The sequence below is a fragment of the Tursiops truncatus genome, chromosome 3 (genome assembly GCF_011762595.2).
Source record: "Tursiops truncatus isolate mTurTru1 chromosome 3, mTurTru1.mat.Y, whole genome shotgun sequence".
Taxonomy (NCBI): Eukaryota; Metazoa; Chordata; class Mammalia; order Artiodactyla; family Delphinidae; genus Tursiops; species Tursiops truncatus.
Genome location: NC_047036.1, coordinates 43036776 through 43062891, shown reverse-complemented (window position 1 = coordinate 43062891; position 26116 = coordinate 43036776). Strand labels below are relative to the sequence as shown.

General features: G+C 42.6%; 1 long non-coding RNA gene across 1 annotated transcript in view; it reads left to right on the top strand.

Annotated features, from left to right (window-relative positions):
• LOC109549123 (uncharacterized) overlaps positions 1 to 26116 on the top strand; it is a 60272-nt gene that overhangs the window by 6993 nt on the left and 27163 nt on the right. Inside the window, exons 3-7 of the long non-coding RNA XR_004526127.2 lie at positions 5261 to 5379; positions 14494 to 14608; positions 15512 to 15568; positions 16015 to 16765; positions 21483 to 21668. This is a non-coding gene — a long non-coding RNA (uncharacterized lncRNA). The remainder of the gene's footprint in view (positions 1 to 5260; positions 5380 to 14493; positions 14609 to 15511; positions 15569 to 16014; positions 16766 to 21482; positions 21669 to 26116) is intronic.

Below are 26116 nucleotides of genomic sequence, written 5' to 3'. Positions count from 1 at the left end.
CCAAGCAAGTTCCATACACTTGTCACTGCTCTCAGTGTCTGTCTGAATATGCAAGGCCCTGACACACACACAGCTTCAGGCAATGGCCTCACTGCTCTGAGACTTCAACCACTCAGTCACTGCTGCTACTTCAAAACCACTGGGGGCCTAAGAAGAGAAGGGGAGTGGTATTAGCATCTTTAGGGCTCTATCAACCATGGAATGCTTGCCAAGCTGCAGTAGACGTGCCCTCCTCCTGCCAATCATATTCTACACAGGATAAGTGGTTCCTGAGTGGTAAGGGAGAGGCAATTTGGTGATGTTAAATGGAGAACACAGAAGAAAATGAGATTAATGGACTGTGGCCATTGCCTACTCCTCTATTTTCCTGCCTAAAGCTCCTTGAGAGATCCCTCTGGATTTGTCTCTGCCATTGGGGTAGGGAGAAAAACCCAGGGATACAGAGCCAAGGCTCTATGGAAAGATTGACATCTTGGAAGCCTACAAGCCTAAATCCCTGGACCAAGCATTCTGTGAAGGTGAATTGGAATGATCTTGTCTAAAACAAGGGCAATCTTTGGACTCTGTGTCTTTGGCCTCCCAGGCTTGGCTCTAGGTCAAGTACTGCAGTTATTTAAGCTGGCAGATCCCCAGTCAAATTTTTTTTAAAAAGCGGTCAACCTTATGTTCTCTTCAGAAGCAATGAGCCAACTGGTATCCTGAGTTCCTCCCCAATACCAGAGGTTACTTCATCCTGCTTTACAATAATCTAATGCATATCCCTAAGAGAAAAGTGTGCTTTACTGCAGTATCTTCCATGAGTGGATATCAATACCATAAAGTCATAGAGAACTTTAAAACTGAAAGAGATCCTAATGGAACAATTTTCCTCATTATGAACTGAGTGTTTTGGACCAGAACATCTCTAAATATCCTTCCAACGGTACAAGTCTATGATTATGAGTCTATGATATGTGTGTATGGATGTACACACATACACGTAAAAAGAGGTCATAAAGTATCAAGCTGAATTTTTTTTTAGCAAACATTCCAAAATGTATATGTGACCCATTTTTTGAAGAAAACAGTTTCAACAGAGTGTGATCATGAAAGCAGTTTTAATCTTGTCCACCACTCCATAGTAAACGTGGACCATTTTTTCAGGCCCCAGATAAAATCTCAAGCAGGTCCCATAGGTGTTCAAGTCCCAAGAACAGTCTGTCATTTTAAAAGTTCAGAACAGTTGTTATTGAAACTCCAACCTAATTCTTAATCTAAATTTCTAGATCAAGTTGTCTTCAGGCTTGAAAGCCTGCAGCAGAGAACTGGCTGTCATTGACTACTTCTCTCCTCCTTTATCCAACTCCCTAGCAAATGTTTTAGACACCCCCAGGGTCAGACCCAGGGAGAGAGAGTGGATGAGGGAACAAAGATGCAGTCTTTCAATGCTGATAGGTTGCGCTCTGGCCTCTGCCCTCTGGGTGCTAGCTATGGAATAGCTGCCTCTTCCCCCAGTGGGATTTCTTAACGTTTATCTCACTCAGTCTCCCTCGCTGTGTCTCCCCATCTGCCCCAAGATTCTGACTGCCTGCCTTTCTATTGGGGTATTATCTCTACGCTAGGAAGTTTTCTTGGGCAAGATCCATTTGTCTTGGTCCTTGTGGGCTGCTATAACAAAATACCACAGACTAGGTGGCTTAGAAAACACAAAAATTTATTTCTCACAGTTTTGGAGGCTGGAAATCTGAGATCAAGGTGCCAGCATGGTTGGGTGAGGGCCCTCTTCTGGATTGCAGCCTACTGACCTCTGACTGTGTCCTCACATGATGGAAGGAGGCAGGGAGCTCTGTGGGATTTCTTTTACAAGAGCTCAAATCCCATGCATGAGGCTTCACTTTCCTGACCTAATTACTAATCACCTCCCAAAGGCCCTACTTACTAATACCTTCACCCTTGACTAGGTCATGGGAGTGGAGCCCTCATGAATGGGATCAGTGCCCTTATAAAAGCGACTCCAGAGAGCTCCCTTGCCCCATCCACCATGTGAGGACACAGGGAGAAGACAGCTGTCTATGATCCAGGAAGCTGGCCCTTGCCAAAACTGTTGGCACCTTGATCTTGAACTTCCCAGCCTCATACCCATGAGAAATAAATTTCTACTGTTATAAGCCACCCAGTCTATGGTACTTTTTATAGCAGCTCAAGTTGACTAAGACAACACTTTTTCTCCCCAGTGTGAATGGTGGCTTGAGGGAGCAATAAATAATGCAACTTCTTCTCCATGAAGATGAAATGGAATAACTTAATCCAGGAATGCCTGGCTACTCCCATTAGGTCTTTGCAAACTCTTCTATAACCAATGAGGGTAAAGACTCCTGGGATGGCAACTGCAAGTTGATATGTAAGATACATTATATTTTTCAGCCCCTGCCAGATATGCTCAAAAGCTCAGATATGTAAATATCTGTTTGCTCCAGGAAACCAACAGAAATTCCACTGACTCATCAATAATGACTTCATTGTGCCCCACAATGACCTCCGTTTTCCCAGTACATATTAACAATTGCATTCCTACAAGCAAACCAAAAGATAGCTTATTAGTTCACTATTCATTTAATTATTGGAGATGGGAAACATGTGGTCCAGCTCAACAAGCTTAAAAACAATCTCTAAACGAGCACATTTTTAAGCGGTGATGGTTTGGCATTAATATTTCCAGGCATCTAATGAATGACTATATGCATATGGTCAAAATATATCATGGATAATCTATCACCCTGAGGTCATTGTTACTTAAAGTCAGCGATTAGTCCTTGGGGGTTTTATATGCTAGTCCCTATAAGAATGATCTCAGTTTTAATCACCAATGGAATAAAAGAAAAGAAAAAAAGAAAGTGAGCTTATTTAAATGTCATTTCAGTGGAAGAATAAGGAAGTGGTTTGGCTTCTTTCCCTAACCCTGAAAAATTGCATGACACACGGTAAATGCTCAACGAATGTTATTCTTGTTGACGAAAGAAGCGTGAGGACAATCATCTTAGTGTTCTCGGGACAGACCATGTCATTGAAACACTCTTGCCCACAAGCATTGGCTGGAATCACAGTCATTTATTCAGCAGCTATTTGTGCCAGCATTGTGCAAGGTGTTGGACATGGTACAGTTAACCAGACACGGTGCTGCCCTCAAGGTGCTTATAACAATTAGCGAAACAAGCAAGGAGACAGGCACTGACAATAGAGTGTGGTAAGATTTTTGGTGGAGGTATTCTATTGGCTCTGGGAGCACCTGAGAATCAGAAAAGGCTTTAATTAGGGTTTAGAGGCAAGAGACCAGAGAGGATTACAAAGAACACAAGATGAAGGTCCTTGAAGGTCATGTGGAGCAATCTAGACTCTGTCCTAAGGATAATGAGGCACCATCAAAGTGGTGTAAAGTAAGGAAAGGAGGTTGCATGCGCCCTGATATGAATGTGTAGAAAGAGCTCTGGCTGCAATATGAAGAATGGAAGAAAGAGGGCAAAATGGAGTCAGGAGACTAGTTAGGAGGCTGATGCATTAACCAGGTGAGAGATACAATAACTCAAATTAACATAGAGACATTGGGAATAGAAAGAAATAAATGGATTTTAAATATTCAAGATGTAAAATTGATGGGCCTTGGTGATTGATGGATGTGGGGAATGTGGCAGAAGGAGCCAAGGGTGACGGACGTCAGGATTCTGACCGGGCCAACTCCAGGATGATGTTGCTGTTCACTGAGAAAGGGAGCACAGAGGGGGAACAGGCTAAGGGATGGAGATGATGAGTTCAGTTTAGGAAGTTCCCAGTTTAAAATGCTGGTAGGCTATCCATGTGGAGATGACAAGTACAACATTGAATTTTCTATGGATTCTACAATGAACAGATAAACAGAAATGGAACACACAAAGGATTCTAAGAAACTGGTGGAAAAGATGAATATCACTAAAACCAAGGGAAGACAGTTTCAAAGAGATAGTGGTCACTAGTATCAGATGCTGCTTAAAACTCAAATCAGATAATGCTGGGAAAGCAGTCTTAAAATTTAGCAACAGGTTTATTAGTGATCTTGGCAGAAACAGTAGCAGAGGAATGTCTGTCGGGACAGAGGCCAGATTTCAAGGAGAATTTCAGAGTGGAGGGTAAGGAAGTGGTGATGGTGAGTATAGGCACCTGTTTCAATACACTTGACTGAAGACAAAAGGAACCGACAAGGAAGTAGGTGGATGTTTTACAATGTAGATTTCATTATTATTCCAGTAATATGAGACCAACAGATCAGAGGATGACTGCCATTGAAAGGATAGCTTGTTACTCACTATCTTCAAGAGGAGGGGGGCCAGGCCACGCAGGGTCCCACAGGGAAGCACCAGGAGGAAGAAAGAGACGGGGAAACACGGGCAGGAGATTTGATTATGGTTTTCACAGGAAGGCAAGGCAGGGTAAGTAGGCTTAGGATTGGCTATAGTTGGAATAATTTTAGCAGACTCTGCAGCATAGGAACTACTTCTAGTCCTCTGGTATCTGGCCCTGGGGTGATTAGGGCAGGAGGATGGTGGGCCAAGTGTGAGAACCCTGTGAGAACCCATAAGGGAGGTAGTTGGGGTGTGGGCTCCCGAATTGGTTAGTTTGCATAGGAAAAATACACTCTCCGGTGAGTTGTGTTATATCTCTGGGAATTAGCTAACCCTGTGGGAGTGCAGGGGGGACAGGGAAGACCTTCCCTGGCCAGCAAGGCTTCAAGTGCCAGAGCGTCGAGAATACAGAAGTATGAAAATATTGTTAATACACTGGAAAGGAATGTAGAAGCTGGGGAGAATATTATTTTTAGGATAGGAGATATTTGGACTTGTTTAAATGCTGATGAAATGAATTGGTAGCAAGTGAGGCAGCAGGAGAGAGAAGGGACGTGCCATGGAGCAGAGTCTATCAGACTGTGAGAGAAATACAGAGCCTTACAACTGACCTTGGCAATGAGCAATCACTTCAACTATGATGGAAGGAAAGGAGGAAAAGATAGGCATCCCTGCAGGTAGGTGTGTGGCAAGAATTTGACGGAGTTTCTCCCTGGTGGCTTTTATTTTCTCTTATAAAGTAGAAGAAAGATTCCCCAACAGAAGACTGATTTAAAATATATATACGTGGAGAGAGAGATGCCAACCTTACAGTCAAAAATTTTCTCTGATAGTGGTTTCACTTGTAAGTAAAAATGAACACAAAACAAAACTTTTCATTAAATGGTTCTCTTTTCTTCCTTTAACAGTTGGGTCTTAACTCCCAGCCTCCAACTGTAGGCCCAGGAGATGCCTTAGCCAAGCTCCAGTGAACAGAGTGGGGACCAGCCCAGCTATTGACAACTCCTGAGCACCGCCTCCTTCATAGGTATGATTCCTGTGTGCCTGGTGAACCTTCAATCACTGGACCATTGGGGAAGGACAGAGAAGGGAGGGTTTTCTGAAGCCCAAGAAGAATTGGTGCCCCAGGAAATGATTACTGAAGAAGTGGGGGCTGACCTCAGAAAAGCAAAGGCTAAAGAGAAGGAAAACAAACCCTAAAGATAGAGGTCCAGAAAGGGCCAGTGCAATTCACTTAGACAACCAGATCAACTTCCTGACACTCACACAGCAGGTTATCGGGAACTTGAAGATGCTAACTCCCAGCTCTCTCCCTCTCCCCCCAGCCCCGTTTGTTTAACAAATCTTTAGACCATTTTCTGTATTCATTGGCTTCATATAAAGCATTAATCTGCTGTAAAGCCCAAGTGATGACTTCCTGTTACTTGGTTGGCTTCATAATATACTCCCAGAAAGCTGAAGCTCTTTCTGACTCCCAGACATCACTTCCCACTGCGGCTTCACGCGGGAAGGGGAATTTCCACCCCACGCAGCGGACACCAGAAGGCTGTAGGGCCCTCTGCACACACAGGTGATCCAGATCCGTCCCCGATTGTGCATTACGACGGCCCTCACATGAAAGCAATTTTCAAGGTTCCAGCTTTCCTTGCTGTTCTTCGGAATCTGCTTTCCAAATCAACCACATAACCAAGTGGAGGGCAAGTTATTTGCCAAAAAAGCCAGGCCTCCCACTGGATCTTGAGGAGGGAACACACAAGTTTCTCCCACCCCTGCTCTCTGTGCACCACAAAGAGGGGAGTCCTTGAGAGGTGACCTGATCTCTCACCAACACCCTCCCCCCTAACCCACTCTCCCCCTAAGCTGTTGCAAAAAAGAGAGGCTCAGACCTGCTTTAGTAAAACCACTAGAGAAAAAGATTTCATAAACTTCTGCAATGACTATTTCAAAACTTAATGTTCTGATTTTGCCAGAGAGTGGAGAGTGTGTGTGTGTGTGTGTGTGTGTGTGTGTGTGTGTGTGTGTGTGTGTGTATGTGGCTGTGTGTGTGTGTGTTGGGGGGTGTGGGACAGGGAAGGGAGCATCACAGCAGAAAGGGAAACCAGGAAACAGAATTATGAAGAGGAAGAGCCAGAAAACGAAAAGGTTTAACTGACCTCCAAATTGAGAATTTTGTGTAAAATTATAAAGTTCTCTCTTTCCTCCCCTTTGTTACCTATCAAGGATTTTACCACATTCAGGAAGAATAAAACGGGACCTACTCCACCACTAGAAATGTAGTTGTTGGAGAGTTTTTTCCTCATTAAGAAAACCAAACACAACTATAGAAATCCCATGAGCCAAAGTAAAACAGCTAGATATTCATATCAGGCTGGCAGGAATTGTCCCTGTGGGGTTTCCAGCCCACACGCCGTGCTGCCATGACTCTCCTCCATTTCTCTCTTCACCTAAAGAGGGATCAACACTTTCAGGAATCCTCTGTGTGCCTGAATTTTCCTGTTCTCTGAGTGCCCGTGGCCTAGGGCCTCCAATTTAAACACACAGCTGTTCCCAGCCTCCCACCGACTCCATTCTCTCCCTGCCCAAGCTTGCCCACCACGTCCCACCTCCACCCCGCCCTCTGAAATGGAAAATAGATCCTGCTCTTCCTGGGTGATTTGCTGGAGCGTCTCAGCCAAGAGAACTCTCTAATGGCTTTATGGCAGAGACTAAATCCCTCACGCTTCTCCTTCAAATCAGTGGAAACACCTGTTGCCAGCGGGAGCAGCCAGTGTGAAAGATTTTCTGCCTGGAGGCAGACCATCTATCTGGGGCAAGAGAGTAGCGGTGGCACTGCTGGACCTTACATCACCTAGAAAACAGGTTCTTTTTCTGGAATGAATTTAGGTGGTTTATTGACTTCGCGGAAGTTGGAGGATAGAGTTTAACTTCACTCAGAAATGGTGGCTGCCGGTTGCTGCTACCAATAATGAAGACTCAGAGTCCCAAGATCAAAGGCTTTCTCCCCAGCATGTTTTATGGGAGCCAGGCTTTCAAGCGGTTGCTGGCAGCTGAAGGGAAAGCTGTGCAGGTCCCTGCTTTATTGGAAGGCTCACACCAGCTGACAGCAAGGACAGGAAAGGGACATCCAAGCAGAAGATGCGAGAGCACAGGGTAAGTCTTGAGTCTTACTGCTCTAAGGATTTGTGCTTAGGTGATGAGAACAAAGGAGACAATGGGACTGGAAGGTCCCTGACGTGGAGAAGTTTCCTGCAGCGGTGGCTGTGATTCTTCCTTAGGTCAGCTCACTTCGGAAGTCTGGTAAAGTTAAACAGCACCATGAAAGTGGGACTTCCAACTGAATTGGCTGGATTTCTTCAACAAGTCAATAAACATGGGAAAGAGGGGAAGGGACTGTAGAAAGTTTAAAGAAATTTAGGGACATAACAATTGACTGTCTCCAGTTGGTTGGTTAGGGACCTAACAATGTATAGTCCCTGAGTGGATTCTAGTTTGAATAAACCAGTGGTAAAAATAATTCTGGGGACAGTTGTGATATTTGTCAACTATTATTTATTTTATTAGGTGTGATAATATGAATATGTGTGATAATGGTATCATAATTCATCCGGAAATGTCCTGGGAATTCCCTGGCGGTCCAGTGGTTAGGACTTTGCACTTTCACTGCCGAGGGCTTGGGTTCAGTCCCTGTTTGGGGAACTAAGATCCCACAAGCCATGCAGCACAGCCAAAAACAAAAAGTCTTTATTTTTAGAAGTGTATACATAAGTATTTAGGGGTAAAATGTTATTAAATCTGAAATTTACTTTGAAATAGTTGAGCAAAAAAGAGCAGGTGAAGTAAATATGGCAAGGTGTAAGCAATTAGTAAAACTAGGTAAATCTGGCTAAATGAGTATTCACTATGTACCGTACCATTTTTCTGTTCATGTGAAGATGTATGAAAGTGTAAAAATGTGAAAGAGCTTAGGAAGATAAGAAGAGGAAAAGCTCCCCATGCAGGTCAATTATTCCCCAAAACACTGTTTGCAGGGACTGTGGGTAAGGATGAATGAAACCCAGTTGTTACGGTAACGGCTCAGGGTGAAAGGCAGACAAGTAGACAGACCAGACAGATCAATGCGTCAGGTGCCGTGGCAGCGAGGGAGGAGTGTGGTCTCAGGTGGGGTGGGAACTGGGAATTCGTATTTGAGGGGTCGGGAGCCTCCTAAAGGGAATGACACTTGGGCTGAGGCTTGATAAATGGGAAGGCTTACGGGGCAGAGAAGTTACAGGACTGGCCTTCCTGCTCTAGCAAGAAAGCACTCTCAGATTTGGGGGGGCAGGGGTTGTGAGACTGGGTGGAAAGGGGGGTATGGGGAAGGGAATTGTCAGAGGACATGGCCTTTTAAGCCCATTCTGGCGATATGCCCCTGAGAAGGGGAAAGAAAGTTTAACTGAGGGTCTTGGGGGTAGGGTGTCGAGAAAGCCATTTCTTAGAAAAGCCAGAAATGGGTCACAACAAGGCAAGACAGCTTTAAGGAGACATAGAAACTATCAGGCAGCCCCAGAGGTTGAGGCAAGTGCTGGTAGCCTTCCCCAGCAAATTTTCATCACCCTTCCTGGTGTTCTGCTTTTCTGCCCTGGAGGCCCTGTGCTCAAGCTCCAGAAGTCTGTTCTGCTTTCAGAGTGCTCCAGAGTAGACTTCTACCCCGCCTTGGCTTCCAGGGGACAAATATTCTCAAATAACACTTAATCCTCCTTAAATTTCACTAATCCACTCATTGTGGTACCCTGACCTAACAGGAGGCAGACAAGAGCAGTAACTGGGGGCACCCCCAAATCGGCAGGTTGTATATGTCCCTGCAGGCCTGAGCAGTGGTCCCCACAGCCCAGCAAAGTGGCCCAAAGTGGCTGATGATCCAGCATCCAATTGCTTCCAAAGGAATAGAAGGGTCTGGAGAGCAGCTGCTGTGCCTGGTAAAGGAAAGAGGCCATAAATTATTCAGCAGACCTTTTTTCTAATAGACCTAGGGCTGTTGGAATATTATTACAGAGTGAGAGGTTTGGGAGGAAACTTGGAGAATGTCTAACCTGATGTTCCACCCAGCAGGGATCCCTTTTTGAAGTTTATGCTAAGTTGACCTACCACAGTGTGTTGCTGTCAGTTTCTTAAGCAAAGGCCTCACCTGTGATTAGGGTTAATTTGCAAGTTGAGGTCATGTCACTGGAAAGAGAAAAGGCAAACCAATAAAAAGCAAAAACAGGGCTTCCCTGGTGGCGTAATGGTTGAGAGTCCGCCTGTTGATGCAGGGAACATGGGTTCGTGCCCCAGTCTAGGAAGATCCCACATGCCGCAGAGCAGCTGGGCCCGTGAGCCATGGCCGCTGAGCCTGCGCGTCCGGAGCCTGTGCTCCGCAACGGGAGAGGCCACAGCAGTGAGAGGCCCGCGTACCGCGAAAAAAAAAAAAAAACCTCATTTCACACACAGATCTTTTTTCACTGTGGAAAGTAGTTTTTAAATTTATTTGCCCAGTACTAGCAAGTGAACTAATGGGATCTGAAGTTTTCCTGGCTAGGGACCAACTTTGTCCTTAGATACAAGGTACAGTGTTGTAGCATCTGAAACTGCAGTTAGATTCCAAAAGTAGAAAATGTGTAAGCTCAGATTAAAACTCTTTAATTTCCTTAAACGTAGGATATATTGTTGGATTATCTTCTAACATTTGAACCCAGTTCAGTGTCCTCAGTTGAACACCAGATAAAACAGTCAACTTGCAGAGGCCGTGTTTTATTTAAAAACAAAAAATAAACAACAAAACCCAGCAAGACACAGTAGAAGCAAAAGAACCACATTCAGAAAGAAGGTACATCACACTCTGAGAAGCCCTTGGAATGGAGACCCAACCAGGGAAGGTAGCCCGCAGCCTCCTGGTGCCTATGGCCTCTCTAAATCACTGCCCTCTCTAAGTTGACTTTTTTCCTCTCAGTTTTTCCAGTGTGCAGTGATATGATTTTTCAGAAGTTAAATATGCTGATGACATAATTCCAGACGGAAGTTTAAAGAGTTCAATTTTCATTAGTCCATCTTCTTGTTATATTTTTTAAGATCTCATTAGGATTTCTACAACTGCTCACATGGAGCTAACATTTTTCTTTATAATAAAAAAAATTACCATTCATCAGGCACTTGCTAAGCATTATGACCAAGCATTAAAAATAGAGTCTTAGCTCTCCAGGAGTGAACAGCAAAGTTGAAAGAGAAGAATCAATAGAAGGCTGAACTGCCAGAGAATAATACAGGACGATTTGCTAGCTGCTCTCATCTTGCTTTGTGATGAGAAGTGTTGAGAGGTTTCCTGAGCTGGGAGGCAAGGGCCTCAATCAGACCATCGTGACTGAATCTGACCTCTGCCACTTAGTAGCTGTGTGACTTTCTAAGTCTCAGTTTCACTTCTGTTAAACGAGGATAATAATAGCACATGCCTCGTAGGGCTCTATGAGGATTAAATAAGATCATGTGTGGAAGCGCCTGGCACACGGAAAGCATTCAATAAATTCTGCTGTTATAATTATTATTCTGAGCGGGGCCCTGAAGGATGGGTAGGATTTAGACAGGCAGGTGAAGGAAAGAGAGAGTAGAGTCCAGGCTTTGAGGCCATCTGGAGTGAAGATAACGTTACACTCTGTGCTTCAGTTTCCTCATCTATTAATAATGATGATAATCGTAGTTACCATAATAACCGTAGTTACCACATAGAGTTGTAGTCAGGATTAAACAAAATAATATATTTTAAATGCTCAGCACAATAACTTGGAAGGCAAACAAAAGAGACTGGTGAGGCCAGTGGACTCTGGGGGAAAGATTAGGGAACAAGAATGGAAGGAAGACTTACCTCAGACTTACTTAGTCTATGCTCTTCAATTTCTTTTAAATTTTTTAGTGGGTGGAGATTACCAATTTTTAAAAAAATGTAATCTCAAAAACATATGCAAAAAGAGATCAGTACAGGGCTTCTGTGGTGGCACAGTGGTTAAGAATCTGCCTGCCAATGCAAGGGACACGGGTTCAAGCCCTGGCCCGGGAAGATCCCACGTGCCGCGGAGCAACTAAGCCCGTGCGCCACAACTACTGAGCCTGAGCTCTAGAGCCTGCAAGCCACAACTGCTGAGCCCACGTGCTACAACTACTGAAGCCTGTATGCCTAGAGCCTGTGCTCTGCAACAAGAGAAGCCACGACAATGAGAAGCCTGTGCACCACAATGAAGAGTAGCCCCCGCTCACCACAACTAAAGAAAGCCCATGCGCAGCAACGAAGACCCAACACAGCCAAAAATAAAAAATTAAATAAATTTTTTTTAAAAAAGAAAAGGAGATCAGGGCAGAGCCCAGTACATAGTAAATACAAACAAAAAATGGGAACCATTATTATTATTGCTACAATAATTGTTATTATTGCTATATGTATTCCATGTGGAATAGGACGACATTCTTTCTCATCCTGCTAAAGAGAAAGAGTACAGAAGAATTTCAAGATACAGTCAAAATCTCAATATTTTGAAAAATAAGATTTGCAGAACAAATGTCAAAATCATGTTTAGCCTTCTGAAGTTTTCAAGTACTTAAAGTATTTTGGCAGTATATATTTAGATCAGAACAATTAATTAATCTCATCATAATTTTTTTCATTTAGGCATTTAAGCAATCCCAGCAGGATTTCTACTTGTTTTCTCAGCTATTTAACTGTTAGGGAATAGGCCTGAAAATAATAAATTTATGTTTACTTTAAAAATGAATGTATTATTTTTGTTTTTATCCAAATCAGAACTCTTTGACACTATTCTGAGTTACTGAGAGCTCATTGTAGTTTTATGCTTCAGAACAGTCTGTCTGTGTTTCTTCTCCATACTTTGAGCTTGAACTTATCTCTGCTTTCTCTTCTTTTTTTTTTTTTTTTTTTTTTTTGCCTTCTTATGCATTGTTTCCCATTCCGTTCCTCTCAGATTCTCCTGTAAAACACATTGATGGTTCAGCTTGGTATGTTCTCATTGGCAGCCCTGTGGCCTTCTAAGCAAAGATGTCAATTCTATAAAAGCGTTTCCCAATTTCTGCAGAGACCCATGGGCCAGAAGATTAAATATCAGCCCTGAGAATCCCAGGCTTTGCTTTCCAGCCTTGGCTCGGAGCCCTGCCTCCCCTGTGTACTCAGACTCACCTAGTTTCCCATCACACACAACCTTCCAGGGACCTGGAGGGGGATCACTGCCATGAAGCAGCCGCCAGGAGCTCAGTTATGGCAAGGAGCCATGGTCACATAGGGGGAATCTTCCTGTGTTAAACTGATTGCTGATGTCTAAAAAAATCTGACCACTTTACATTTTGTATTAATCATCAGAGAGCCTTGCCTTCCTTCAGATAGACTCAGCCTATGACTCTTTCCTCTTACTACAGGAAATCTATTGTGTAGCAAATATGCTAACACTGCTTAAATCCCAGAGTAAAATTACAAGAAGTGAGAGGAAATACTCTCAGCAAAACCAACGTCATTTTATAAATAATTCTAATTTTTCTCCAAGTCATAGGCAGTATTTTTCTACAAGTAAATTTTACTTTTCAGATTGGAGATTGTTTTTCCATCTGGCTTTTCTACTTTCAAATTCATTTGTTACAAAACTGAAGTCAGAATTCTCACAGCTAGTCAGTGGCAACTTGATTTTAGCTCTTCATCCAAGAAATGAAAGTAAAATTGATTTGAAGAGAGGACAAGATGTACAGAAAATACATTCAGAGATATCTGACTTTCCTGCTGTTTGCTGCAGAGCAGAGCAGATCTCACATTCCTTCTCTTTGGCCCCAAAACACTTCTCTGGAAATTCTCTTGCGTGACAGCCAAAGATACCCATATTTAGAGCATGACCTGTAAGTGAGGGCAAAGGATCACTTTTAAAAGAACAAGTCTGGGAGCTATCATTTTTTCCAGACGGATATGAAGTCATTTTCAAATAAAGGCATTGATTTCTTTGGGGTCTTGTCAGTGACAGTTCAAAGTTTGCATTATCAGAGGAAGGGAGAAGCTGAATCTTCCAGGAAAAGATGATGGACTTAGTGATGGGAACTGAGGACAAGATTTTCTATAAAGCCATGAATTAATGAAGGTTAAGCTGCAGGGCCCCTTTCTTGCAGAGGCCCCTGTGAGTGCTGGGGGTTAGCTGCTGGTGGGAAAGGGAAGAAGCAGTTCCATGTAAGCATTTCTGGTAAATTGCCTAATCTCAGAAGGAAAGAACTCAAATCTCCACAGCTCTAGTAATTTGTTGTGATTTATTTTCCTCTTTCTGTATGTTTATTTTCATACCCATTTTTTTCATAATTTTATCGTATTTTCCTTAAAGAGAGTGCCCAAAGTTGTATAAGCTTCAGGACCTACAAAATCTGGCTCTACTATTGTAACAGAATGGGTAATATTTAATTATAATTTATTGCCTAGTGTCAGTCCCTAGTAATCTTAATTAGTGGCTCCTTTTTAATTTTACAAACAATTATAGGGACTTCCCTGGTGGCGCAGTGGTTAAGAATCCGCCTGCCAATGCAGGGGAACACGGGTTCGAGCCCTGGTCTGGGAAGATCCCACATCCCGCGGAGCAACTAAGCCTGTGCACCACAACTACTGAGCCTGTGCTCTAGAGCCCATGAGCCACAACTGCTGAAGCCCACGAGCCACAACTACTGAGCCCACATGCTGCAACCACTGAAGCCTGCGCACCTAGAGCCTGTGCTCCGCAGCAAGAGAAGCCACCACAATGAGAAACCCTCACACCACAAAGAAGAGTAGCCCCCGCTCGCCACAACTAGAGAAAGCCCACACACAGCAATGAAGACCCAACGCAGCCAAAAATAAATAACTAAATTAAAAAATAAATAAAAATAATTATAGTATAATGTTTCCCTCATTCAGCCAAGGCATGGAATGAGAATTTAGAGGTGTGTGTGCGTGTGCGTGTGCGTGTGTGTGTGTATGCTGCATGCCATAGGTTGAAGAGAGAACAGTGATATTAGGGCTCTGAAGGAGGGACTTTCTCCTTCTGCTAGAAAATGGACTATTAATGATTTTTCCTCACTGAGACATTGAAATGTTCTAAACTGGCAATATGTTTGTGGCTTTTCACAGTTATGAACACATACTGATATATCAAAGAACCCACCATCACCACCACCCACCCTTCCCCTCAGTACAATTTGCTGGACTGAAAGAGCTTATCATTGGATCTCCTATAAGAATATGGGTGAGCACGTTGTTCAGCGTTTCACACTATCCTACTCCAGGAGACTCTCCAAAGAATTTGTCTGGTCCTAGTACCAAGCATGATTTACTTATTCGAAGACACTGGCGTTTTTTTTTTTATCTTATCAATTATGTGAACTGTATAACCAGTCATACTTCCCACTTTGAGTTGGTTGCTGGTAAGCCTGAAGTTAAATGTGCACTTGGGTCATGACTAATAATTATGGTGTGCTTTTGTAGTCACATTCCTGGCTCTGTTTTATGTTGTCTTTCTTCTTTTGTTTCTAATTATTTTTCATGCTGTACTGTTCATTTTATGCCTCCTATCTCAAGAGAGTAGGGATATGAATTAATAAAACATTATTTCTAAAACATTCTGTTGATAGTTGTATCATAGCCACAAAGATTTGTAGCAAAAATTCTCTACTTATCACACCAAAAACTAAAAGGATTTTGAAGGTGGAATATTTAGCTGTGAAGCATCCTCTTGATGCTTCCCACTTACCCTCTCCACACTCATACTTCCGCTTGCTCACCAAGGGTGTCAAGTGTGCCTCTTACATCATCCCAGCATTCTGTCACTTAATCTCGGGGAACACTAATGGTGGAACTTGTTTCTATCCCATCAGAATTTATCCCACCATCTATCTCTCCCCATCCCCATTCATTATAAGGAATGCTCTGAGAATGCTTACCAAGATTCAAATTGTACTCAGCATATCGGTAAAATGTACTCAGGGCAGATGGATACAAATGAAGTTTGAGAAGATTCTTAAAGAGAGTGTGAAGGCACTCTGGCCTAGGAATGGCATTACAAATAATTCAGACAGGAAAGAGATCTGATCATGGGAGGGGGAGGCCCAACCTCCCTGGACCCTCCAAAAGACTTGAGCTATCTTTGTAGAGGCACTAGACCTGCTGGAAGAAGCAAGCAAGGACTGATGTACGGAGAGGCCTGAAGGTGCGGAAAGCTGCTGATTAGCGGGGACAGGGGTTTAAGTCTTGTCAGGACAGTCTTCCTCTGGACTAGTCTGAATTTAATAGCCCCCATCCAAACTTCTAATCACTCAAAATTTCAGATTCAGATCAGTGTGAGAACAGAGTCTAAAGAAGACACTTGCCATTACCCCCAAAATTTAGTTCTAATGTCCTTTTGCCCCAAATGCCCCTCTTACGTAAGTATTCAGTCCCCAGGCTGTCCCTCCATAGCATCTCCCACCTGTCTAACTTCACTCTCCTAGAAGCCCTCTCATTGATACCATTGATCTCCTTTCTCTATTTCAGTCAGAGGTACATTTCTCAGACTTGTTTCTCCTTATTCCTAAAAAGAGGGGGTGGGTTAGCTGTGGGTAAATTTGAGATTCTGCATGAACCAGGCTAATCTAAGTATTTTATTACTACCCACAGATTGAGATGACTACTACTGAGTTACGTCACCTAAGAAAGGAAAGTCAACTTTCAAAAATACTTTAAGACCAGGTGGAAGGAGATATTGAATGGTGTCTTAGTCAGTTTGGGCTGCTATAACAAAGTACCATAAACTGGGTCGCCTATAAACAACATAAATTTGTTTCTCACAGTTCTAGAGGCTGGGAAGTCCAAGATCAAGGTGCCAGCAGAGTTGGTGTCTGGTAAAAGCCACATCCTGGTTCGCAGACTCTGCACCTGAGGTTGCAGACAATCTAAACTGTGACTACGGCAGACACTGTTTGTTGCTTCCCAGTGTTCATTCCCCCACATTTTCCTTTGCTAACAAAATCCCAGTTGTATTCAAGTATTAGATGACCATGTGTCTCAGAAACACTGGGCTCTTCCCCCTTCCAGGGATGAATCCTGATTAGTCTAGGCTGATCGTGGTATTCTATCAATATTTAGGTTTATAAAGCAATGCAGGAAGCAGGGCTGCTAGGGGACTTCTGGAAGAGTTTTCATCATCCTTACAATGGAACACGACGAAGGGTCATGGCTTTTCCCCTCTTCCAATCTCAGGACATGATGAACTACAGCAGCCACCTTGAAGACATGACGGGATGAGCCTGAGAACAAGGTGAAGATGGCAGAGCAGAAAAGTGGACAGAACCTGGGTCCTTGGTTACATCTTTGAGCCATTGAATTAATCACCTCTGGAATCCCCTTGCTTCTAGAATTTTAATGAGAGGTAAAAAAAAATTTTTTATTATTTAAATTCAATTCAATTTTGTTTTCTGTTACTTGCATCAGAAACATATCCACTGATATAATGACCAAAAGTATAAGAACCAAAAAAATAATATTCAACACTCTCCGGAAGTGAGTATGCCCACTGGGGACAATTAAGATTCCCAGCAAGACCAAGTAGCACCAACTTAAGTTATGTAAATACCACTCTTGTCAATTTACCATTTTCATTATGATTCTTTTGCCTAAACTTATGCATATATCCAGTAGTTTCCCCTAAGTTATTTTACACTCACTACCTTTTTTGGAGAGGGCAGGGAGGGTTTGAGGAAGCAGCTGGTTGTACTCTAGAACAGAGTTCAGTAAACTTGACCAGATAAAGGCCAGATAGGAAATATTTTATGTTTTGTAGGCCATATGTCTCTGTCACAACTTCTTAACTCTACCAGTATAACACAAAAGTAGACATAGAGGGACTTCCCTGGTGGCGCAGTGGTTAAGAATCCGCCTGCCAATGCAGGAGACGTGTGTTCAAGCCCTGGTCCGGGAAGATCCCACATGCCACGGAGCAACTAAGTCTGTGTGCCACAACTACTGAGCCTGTGCTCTAGAGCCCGTGAGCCACAACTACTGAGCCCGCAAGCCACAACTACTGATGCCCAGGTGCCTAGAGCCCGTGATCAACAAGAGAAACCACCACAATGAGAAGCCCGCACACTGCAGTGAAGAGTAGCCCCCCTCGCCGCAACCAGAGAAGGCCTGCACACAGCAACAAAGACCCAACATAGCCAAAAATAAATAAATTTGTTTTTAAAAAAGTAGACATAGATATTATATAAATGAATGAGCATGGCTATATTCCAAACTTTATTTATGAGTGCTGAAATTTGAATTTCATATAATTTTCATGTGTCACACAATTTTACTTTTTGATTGTTTTCAATCATTTAAGAATTTTAAAATCACACAAATGAGTACATGTAAAACTGGGAAACTCTAGACAAGATCAATGGATTATATCAACGTCAGTGTCCTGATTGTATATTGTACTGTATAGTTTTGTGAGATGTTACCACTGAGGGAAACTAGAGAGTATACAGGATCTCTCTGATTTTTTTATCATGGTAAAATATACATAACATAAAATGTATTATTTTAATCATTTTTAAGTTTACAATTTAGTGGTATTAAGTACATTACAATGTTGTGCAACCATCACCACTATCTACCTCCAGAACTTCTACATTGTTCCAAAATGAAACTCTGTAGCCGATAAAAAATATCTCCCCATTCCTCCCTTCCTGCTGTCCCTTTTCAGTCTCTATGAATTTGACTACTCTAGGTACATCATAAGTGGAATCATATAGTATTTGTTTGTGTCTGGTTAATTTCACTTAGCATAATGTTTTCAAGGTTCATCCATACTGTAGCTTGCGTCAGAATTCCATTTCTTTCTAAGGCTGAATAATATTTCATTGTATGTGTATACCACATTTTGTTTATCTTATCACACATTGATGGACATTTGAGTTGTTTCCACCTTTTGGATACTGTGAATAATGCTGTTATGAATGTGAGTGTACAAACATATATTTGTTTGTACAAAGGTCCCTGCTTTCAATTCTTTTGGATGTAGACCTAGAAGTAGAATGGCTGGCTCATTTTTGGCTAGTAATTTTTAATGGTTGGTAATTTTTAACTGTATTCTTAACTTTTTGAAGAGCCACCATAATGTTTTCCATAGCAGCTACACTATTCTACATTCCCACCAGTAGTGCAACAAGGGTTCCAATTTCTCCACATCCTTGACAACACTTGTTATTTTGATTTTCCTAATTTTTTTTTTTTTATTTTTTTTTATTTTTTTTTTTTTGGCCGCGCTGTGCGGCTTGCAGGATCTTAGTTCCCTGAACAGGGACTGAACTCGGAGCCACAGCAGTGAAAGCTCTGAGTCCTAACCACTGGACTGCCAGGGAATTCCCTATGGATTTTCCTAGTTTTTAATAGCCATCCTAATGGGTGTGAAGTGGTATCTCATTGCGGTTTTCATTTGCATTTCTCTGTTGATTATTGATATTGAGCATCTTTTCAAATGCTTATTAGCCATTTTTTTATCTTCTCTGCAAAAAGGTCTATTTAAGTCTTTTGCCCATTTTTTGATAGGTTGTTTGGTTTTTTGTTTTTAAGTTGTAAGAATTCTTTATATTTTCTGGATATTAATCACTTATCAGATATATGATTTGCAAGTATTTTCACCAGTTCTGTGGGTTGCCTTTTCACTGATGCACAGAAGTTTTAATTTTGATGAATCCAGTATGTCTAATTTTTTTCTGTATAGTAATACGTGCACATATTATAATTGCATATGAATCTACAATTATCTCAAATTTGAAATGTAAAAACCATTCTTAGGTTGTGGGTCATACAAAAACAAGCAGTATTTGGCCCCAAATCCATAGTCTGCCACCCTCTGCTACAGATAGAAGACGGAGTTGCAACTCTTTCCTTGTACTCAAAACTCTATCCAGTCCCTCATCCTGCTCCTAACCCACTGCTTCTGGGGCTTAAGAACTTAAAATACTGCAGCCACATATATTTCTGTATATTTCTGGATATGTGTATAAACATGGTGCTTTTTTCAAATAAATTTATTTATTTATTATTATTTTTGGCTATGTTGGGTCTTCGTTGCTGCACATGGGCTTTCTCTAGTTGCAGCAAGCGGGGGCTACTCTTTGTGCGGTGCGCGGGCTTCTCATCACAGTGGCTTCTCTTGTCGCGGAGTACGGGCTCTAGGCGCGCGGGCTTCAGTAGTTGTGCCTCACGGGCTCAGTAGTTGTGGCTCACGAGCTCAGTAGTTGTGGCTCACGGGCTCTAGAGCGCAGGCTCAGCAGTTGTGATGCATGGGCTTAGTTGCTCCGCGGCATGTGGGATCTTCCCGGACCAGGGCTCAAACCCATGTCCCCTGCATTGGCAGGTGGATTCTTAACCACTGCGCCAACAGAGAAGTCCTGGATTCTATTTTATGTATTCTAAAAATCAAAGGACTTCTCCACGAAATAGCTACAATTCCACATTTAACTTTAAGAAACCAACAGGATTTTAAATGCCTCTTGAAAGCTTTGCTCTTACCATATATTTATTCCCTTTGTTGCATTTGTGGCAGAGGATTTTAGGACAGGCACCTTTGCACTCATCCACCCAACCTTCTTCCCCTCCTGGGAACCCTTCCTCTGCATTCTTACATACACTGCAGCTTGGCCTCCCAAGGCCTCCTGAGACAGCTTCTTCTAATTGCCTAAAAGCTCTAATTATTAGACTGTCCTGATATCACCGCATTCCAAGGAGAGTTTTCAATCCCTTTTTAAAATTAAGCACAGAGTCTGGGTTAAAGAAGATTTTCACAATAATGTTCTAGTTCTGAAACATGGAGATATCTTTGCATAGTTTTCCTTATGTTCTTTAATTTACCTTAATGTTACATGTTATTTTTTATATATTGAGTATTTTATAATAAACAAATTTTATAATAAGCAATTCATCATTCTTGTTTCTACTAGAAATATTGTTATATGAAAGGCATCAGTACAAGCCATCTCAGGGGTTTGGGAGGTTAAAGAGAACATCCCCAAGGCCACTGTGAATTATCCCAGATGATTCAGCAGCCTCCCCACGGGCATCTGTGCCTCCCTCCAGTCTGTTTTCCACACTGCAGCCAGACTGATCTTTTATAAAGGCATATCTGATTATACCATCCTCTTGCTTTACACATTTTTTTTTTTAAGGAGATGTTGGGGGTAGGAGTTTATTAATTTATTTATTTTTGTTGTGTTGCGTCTTCGTTTCTGTGCGAGGGCTTTCTCTAGTTGTGTCAAGCGGGGGCCGCTCTTCATCGCAGTGCGCGGGCCTCTCACTATCGCGGCCTCTCTTTTTGCGGAGCACAGGCTCCAGACGCGCAGGCTCAGTAGTTGTGACTCACAGGCCTAGTTGCTCCGCGGCATGTGGAATCTTCCCAGACCAGAACCCGTGTCCCCTGCATTAGCAGGCACATTCTCAACCACTGCGCCACCAGGGAAGCCCGCTTTACACATTTTAATAGTCTCTCATCAACCTCAGGATAAAGACCAAAGTCTGCCATGGCCCACCAAGCCCAACACTGGCCATCTCCAGCCTCATCCTATTGCCTCTCCCAACCCTCCATCCTCCACATCCTCAGTTCCTCCACCTTGTCACGCTCTTGGAAATGCTGTTTCCTCCGCCTGAATGCTCTGTTTCTACCACACACACCACTCCCTGCCAGGGATATATGTTTTCATTTCTCTTGAGTAAATACCTAGGCATTTGAGACTGTTATAAGGGCTAAGCGTATGTTTCACTTTATAGGAAACTGCCACATTGTTTTGCAAGGTGGCTGTACCATTTGCATTTCCATCAGCAATGTATGAAAGCTCCAGTTGCTTTCATCTTTGCTAGCACTTGGCTTTGGTAGTCTTTGTTGTATGCTGTCTTTTAAACAAAGCATAGAATAATATCTGATTATGAGATTTTGCCAAAATGCATAGAAGATGAGTAACTCCTTTGAACTTATCTTAGTGACAGCACTCTGGTCTCAGTTATCTCCCACTCACCCTCCAATGTTCACAGTAATACCCTTTAGCCAAGCTGCTCTGAAAGCACAGGAGGATTTAATATGCTTAACCACAGAGATTGTTTTTCAGACTGAATTGATAAAAGCACTGTATACTCAAAGTCTTCAACATCTCTACAAAACTCAGAGTTATCCCTGACCACGACTTCGCTGTTGGAATCAAAGTGATGAGTGTGAAGTCACGTGTGTGGAAATGTCACCAAAGGCCTAGTCACAGAGGGCACAAAGACTTCCGGGAACGAAAATACTTTTGAAGGTTGGTTAACATATTTCCAGATCAACTGCTGGTTAAACTCTTTAGAAAACTACCAGTGAATTCTTTTTTTTTTTCCTTAACACAAAATCTACATGTTGGTAAACACCAGGAGATGCCGGTACTTTTGAAAATTGTAGTTTACAATACTAAATGTAAGTGTGGCTAATATTACACCAATTAAAAGGCTGATGTACAAATGGCTGGGAGTGTTTTACAGACAATTTGCTTTTTATTTCATCAGAATACTCCAGTGAGAATGTTTGTGACTAAAGGTAATAGAAGGCTAGCTCTGGAGCTAGCCTTTGCTAAGGTAACATATTAATGAGTAATCAGAGGCTATAAATAGAACTCAGCATGAACCTCTGTCCAGTATTACACCACTATTCCCACAAAGAGAGCTGTTACTAATGACAGAACATGGCCTGCTAGCCACTAGTATAACCAAGGAGGGGTGCAGACCTGGGGAACCACAGCCCTGTGGGAAATGCGCCTTTGGGTACGATTTGCTAAGATGGCATTATGTGCTTTTTTGGTCTCCCTTACAGTCTGTGAAGCAGTTGTATTGCTTTCCTTAGGGATCCTCATTGTGTGTACCAGCCAAGATTTTCAAATTCTCTCTCAGATGATAAACCCCTGACAATAACTGCCTTAAGCAGTTGTTTATCTTATCTTTGTCTCTTCCCCTCTCCTTCCCAACATATATTACAGTATATTATATAGCACAGTAGCATGTACATAGGAGGGGTCCATAATGGTTTATTGGGTAGATGGATGGACAGATGAATGGATGGGTGGATAAGCATGTTAACTCTATGCTTCCATAGAATACTCTGGAATTTTGAGCTTTTATATAAACAGCTGAATACATTCCAGTCAATTTCCTATGTAACATGCATCTAAATGTTCCCCTGACCAAAAAAATATCTTCACCAACAGCCCTACCATGTGTCCTCACACTCCTGCCCTGCTCATTTCTTCAGGTGATAATGAGGAGGGAATAAAACATCACCTAGAAGCAGAGAGAGGGCATATATGTTAAGACCCTGCCATTCACCACACCTTAAGTCCAATTTCACACTAGCCCTAAAGGGAGGATAGGATACAGGAATAGTAAGGTTGAGGAAAGAGAAGTGGTCAGAAATGGTCTAGTACCTAAAGTCCTACTGGAGTGGAAGGCCACACAGAGTCTGTCTAGAAATGCATCAAGTCTGGGGGAAGAAGTCCAGAAAGGGAGATGAAGAAGCAGCCAGTCCAAACAAATTATCTTCACTACAAGTTGGCCTGGTTGTCCCTCATCCCCATGACTAAATATGTAGTAAATGCTCCTAGCCCTGAGTCAGCCTGAGGAAGCAGGGGAAGGTGGGAAAGGCAACATGTACATGGTGGGGCAGTAATTGCCTCTTTATGTTCATGGTCAGATGCAACCTACGTGCACGAAGGGAAGTTCAATCCTTGAATCTTCTTCACCAGTTCAGGTCTAAACTGTAACATCCCTGTGATCCCACCCCTTGATAATCCTCTGGTGAGAAGGATCTCAGCTACACTGCTCCACTCCAGGACAGGCTGGACCCAGGCTCCATGCTAATTCCTTGGAGCTCTGGTTTGACCACAACAGAATTCTGATGACCTCAGAATTCTGGATCCATCCAAACCAGGAGCAACCTCCAAGAGGGCACATAACCTACAGGCCTACCTTCTAACCACCAAAAGTTGTTAAGACTCCCTGAGCTTTCTGAAGAAAATTCAGTTTGTTACAGATTTACAAGTTGAAGGTTGGACCCAAGATCCAGTTCATTCTCCTGAGATCCACCTCTAACAAGTACAGACATCTTAAACATGAAACCTATCCACACACAGCTTCCTAAGTTCGGAGTTTCCAAAAATCAGAATCACCTGGAGAGCACTTTTTTTTAGTTTCTTTTTAATTGAAGCAAAAGTCATATAACATAAAATTAACCATCAACCATTTTTTAAAATTATTTATTTATTTATTCATTTTGGGCTGCATTGGGTCTTCGTTGCTGCATGCGGGCTTTCTCTAGTTGTGGTGAGCGGGGGCTACTGTTTGTTGAGGTGCACGGGCTTCTAATTGCGGTGGCTTCTCTTGTTGCGGAGCACAGGCTCTAGGCATGTGGGCTTCAGTAGCTGTGGCATTCGGGCTCAGTAGTTGTGGCTTGCGGGCTCTAGAGCGCAGGCTCAGTAGTTGTGGTGCCCGGGCTTAGTTGCTCCGTGGCATGTGGGATCTTCCCGGACCAGGGCTCGAACCCGTGTCCTCAGCATTGGCAGGCGGATTCTTAACCCCTGCGCCACCAGGGAAGTCCCAACCATTAACCATTTTTAAGTGTACAATTCAATGACATTTAGTACATTCACAATGTTGTGCAATAATCACACATATTTCTTTGTAAGACATTTATATTTCTTTGTAAGACATTTCATCCCCCCAAAAGGACACTCCATACCCATTAAGAAGTGACACCTGAGGAGCACTTTAAAAGTATATATTCCAAGGCCCCATACCCAAGAGATTGAAATTCAGTGGACATGGGATTATTTTTCAAAGCTTTCTAGGTATCTCACTCCTACGTATTTACCGAAGAGAAATGAAAATGTACGTCCACACAAAGAGCTATATATGAATGGTTATAGCAGCTTTATTCATAATCATCCAAATTTGGGAATCACCTAAAAGTCTCTCAGTTGGGGATATATAAACAAACCGTGATACCTCCGTATTATAGAATAGTGCTCAGCAATTAAAAGGAACAAACTTTTGATACAAGCAACAAGGAGGAATCTCCAGTACATCATACAAAGTGAAGGAATCCCCTTTCCATACTGTATTCCATTGATATGACCTTCTGTAAAATGTGAAACTGTAGTGACAGAGAAGAGATTAGTGTGTTCCAGAGTTTAAGGGTGGGGGTGGGTTTTGAGTACAGAAACAACACAAGGGAATTTTTGGAGGGGCGGTAAAATGGTTCTGCTTCTTGATCATGGTGGTGGTGACAAGCATTTGTCAAAGCTCATAGAACTTAACACCAAAAGGTGAATTTTACTATGTTTAAATTTTAAAATGAATTGGAAAACATTTTAAAGTTCTCTGGATGTTTATGATGTGTATCCTCTTTGGGGAACAAGTGCGTAGATAATGCTGGACAACTTGGTTATTCTATAACCCAGTCAAGTTACACTTTGGACACCTGGGGCCTGCCAAGTTACAGTTACTATCTCTCTTTATCATCATGGCATTTGGACATTTCCACAGATAAGAAGCACGACGGTAAGCTGTCAGATGTGGCAGATCACAGACATGGGCTATGCAGTGGTTTTTTGTTTGTTTTTTTTTCTTTGCGGCACACGGGCCTATCACTGCTGTGGCCTCTCCCGCTGCAGAGCACAGGCTCCGGACACGCAGGCCCAGCGGCCATGGCTTACGGGCCCAGCTGCTCCGCGGCATGCCGGATCTTCCCGGACTGGGGCACGAACCCACGTCCCCTGCATCGGCAGGTGGACCCCCAACCACTGCGCCACCAGGGAAGCCCTATGCAGTGGTTTTGTTCCAGTGTTTGTCAAACTGAAATCACTACAACAAATGCAGTGACTTTAGAACGTTTTTTTTTAAATGTGAATTATGCTTTATCTCTTAATCAGATTAATCTTCATCAGATTCATAGAGAAATCATATCCACTGATGGAGATCAGAAGGCAACCTATGAACTTATCAAAACATATATTTAACATCATGTTTAACAATTTATTTTTAAGATCCACCCCAAATCAAAACCAAAGCCCAGAAATTTTCATGTGATAAATCCAATAATCCTAATCAACTTCAGTGTAGGCCATTTTGATTATTTTTATAAGATTAGACACCTATTTTACAGAAAGGAAAACAAGAGGTTTATTTAACCAAGATGCAAAGTGAGTCAGTGGCATATTTGACAATAGACTCTTCATAGATCCCTTTATTTGCGAAAATTTACAACTATGGAAAACAAATGAAAATTGTGGACAGATGTTTATGTGAAGTAACCAACCTCATTAATTGTGGATCTAACCTGTGCCCAATCTCACTTTAAGAAAAAAGCCATATCCTGCTGTAGTTAACCATCTACTTAAACAAGGTGGATAAAATTCAAATAGAAGGGCTTCCCTGGTGGCGCAGTGGTTGAGAGTCCGCCCGCCGATGCAGGCAACACGAGTTCGTGCCCCAGTCCGGGAAGATCCCACATGCCGCAGAGCGGCTGGGCCCATGAGCCATGGCCGCTAAGCCTGCGCGTCCGGAGCCTGTGCTCCGCAACGGGAGAGGCCACAACAGTGAGAGGCCTGCGTACCGCAAAAAAAAAAAATTCAAATAGAAGCTTCCAAGTATAAGAAAAGAAAGCAGTAGGCAATGTTCAGATTGGAAGATAATGCTCATTTCAATTGCGTGACAAAGGAAAAAA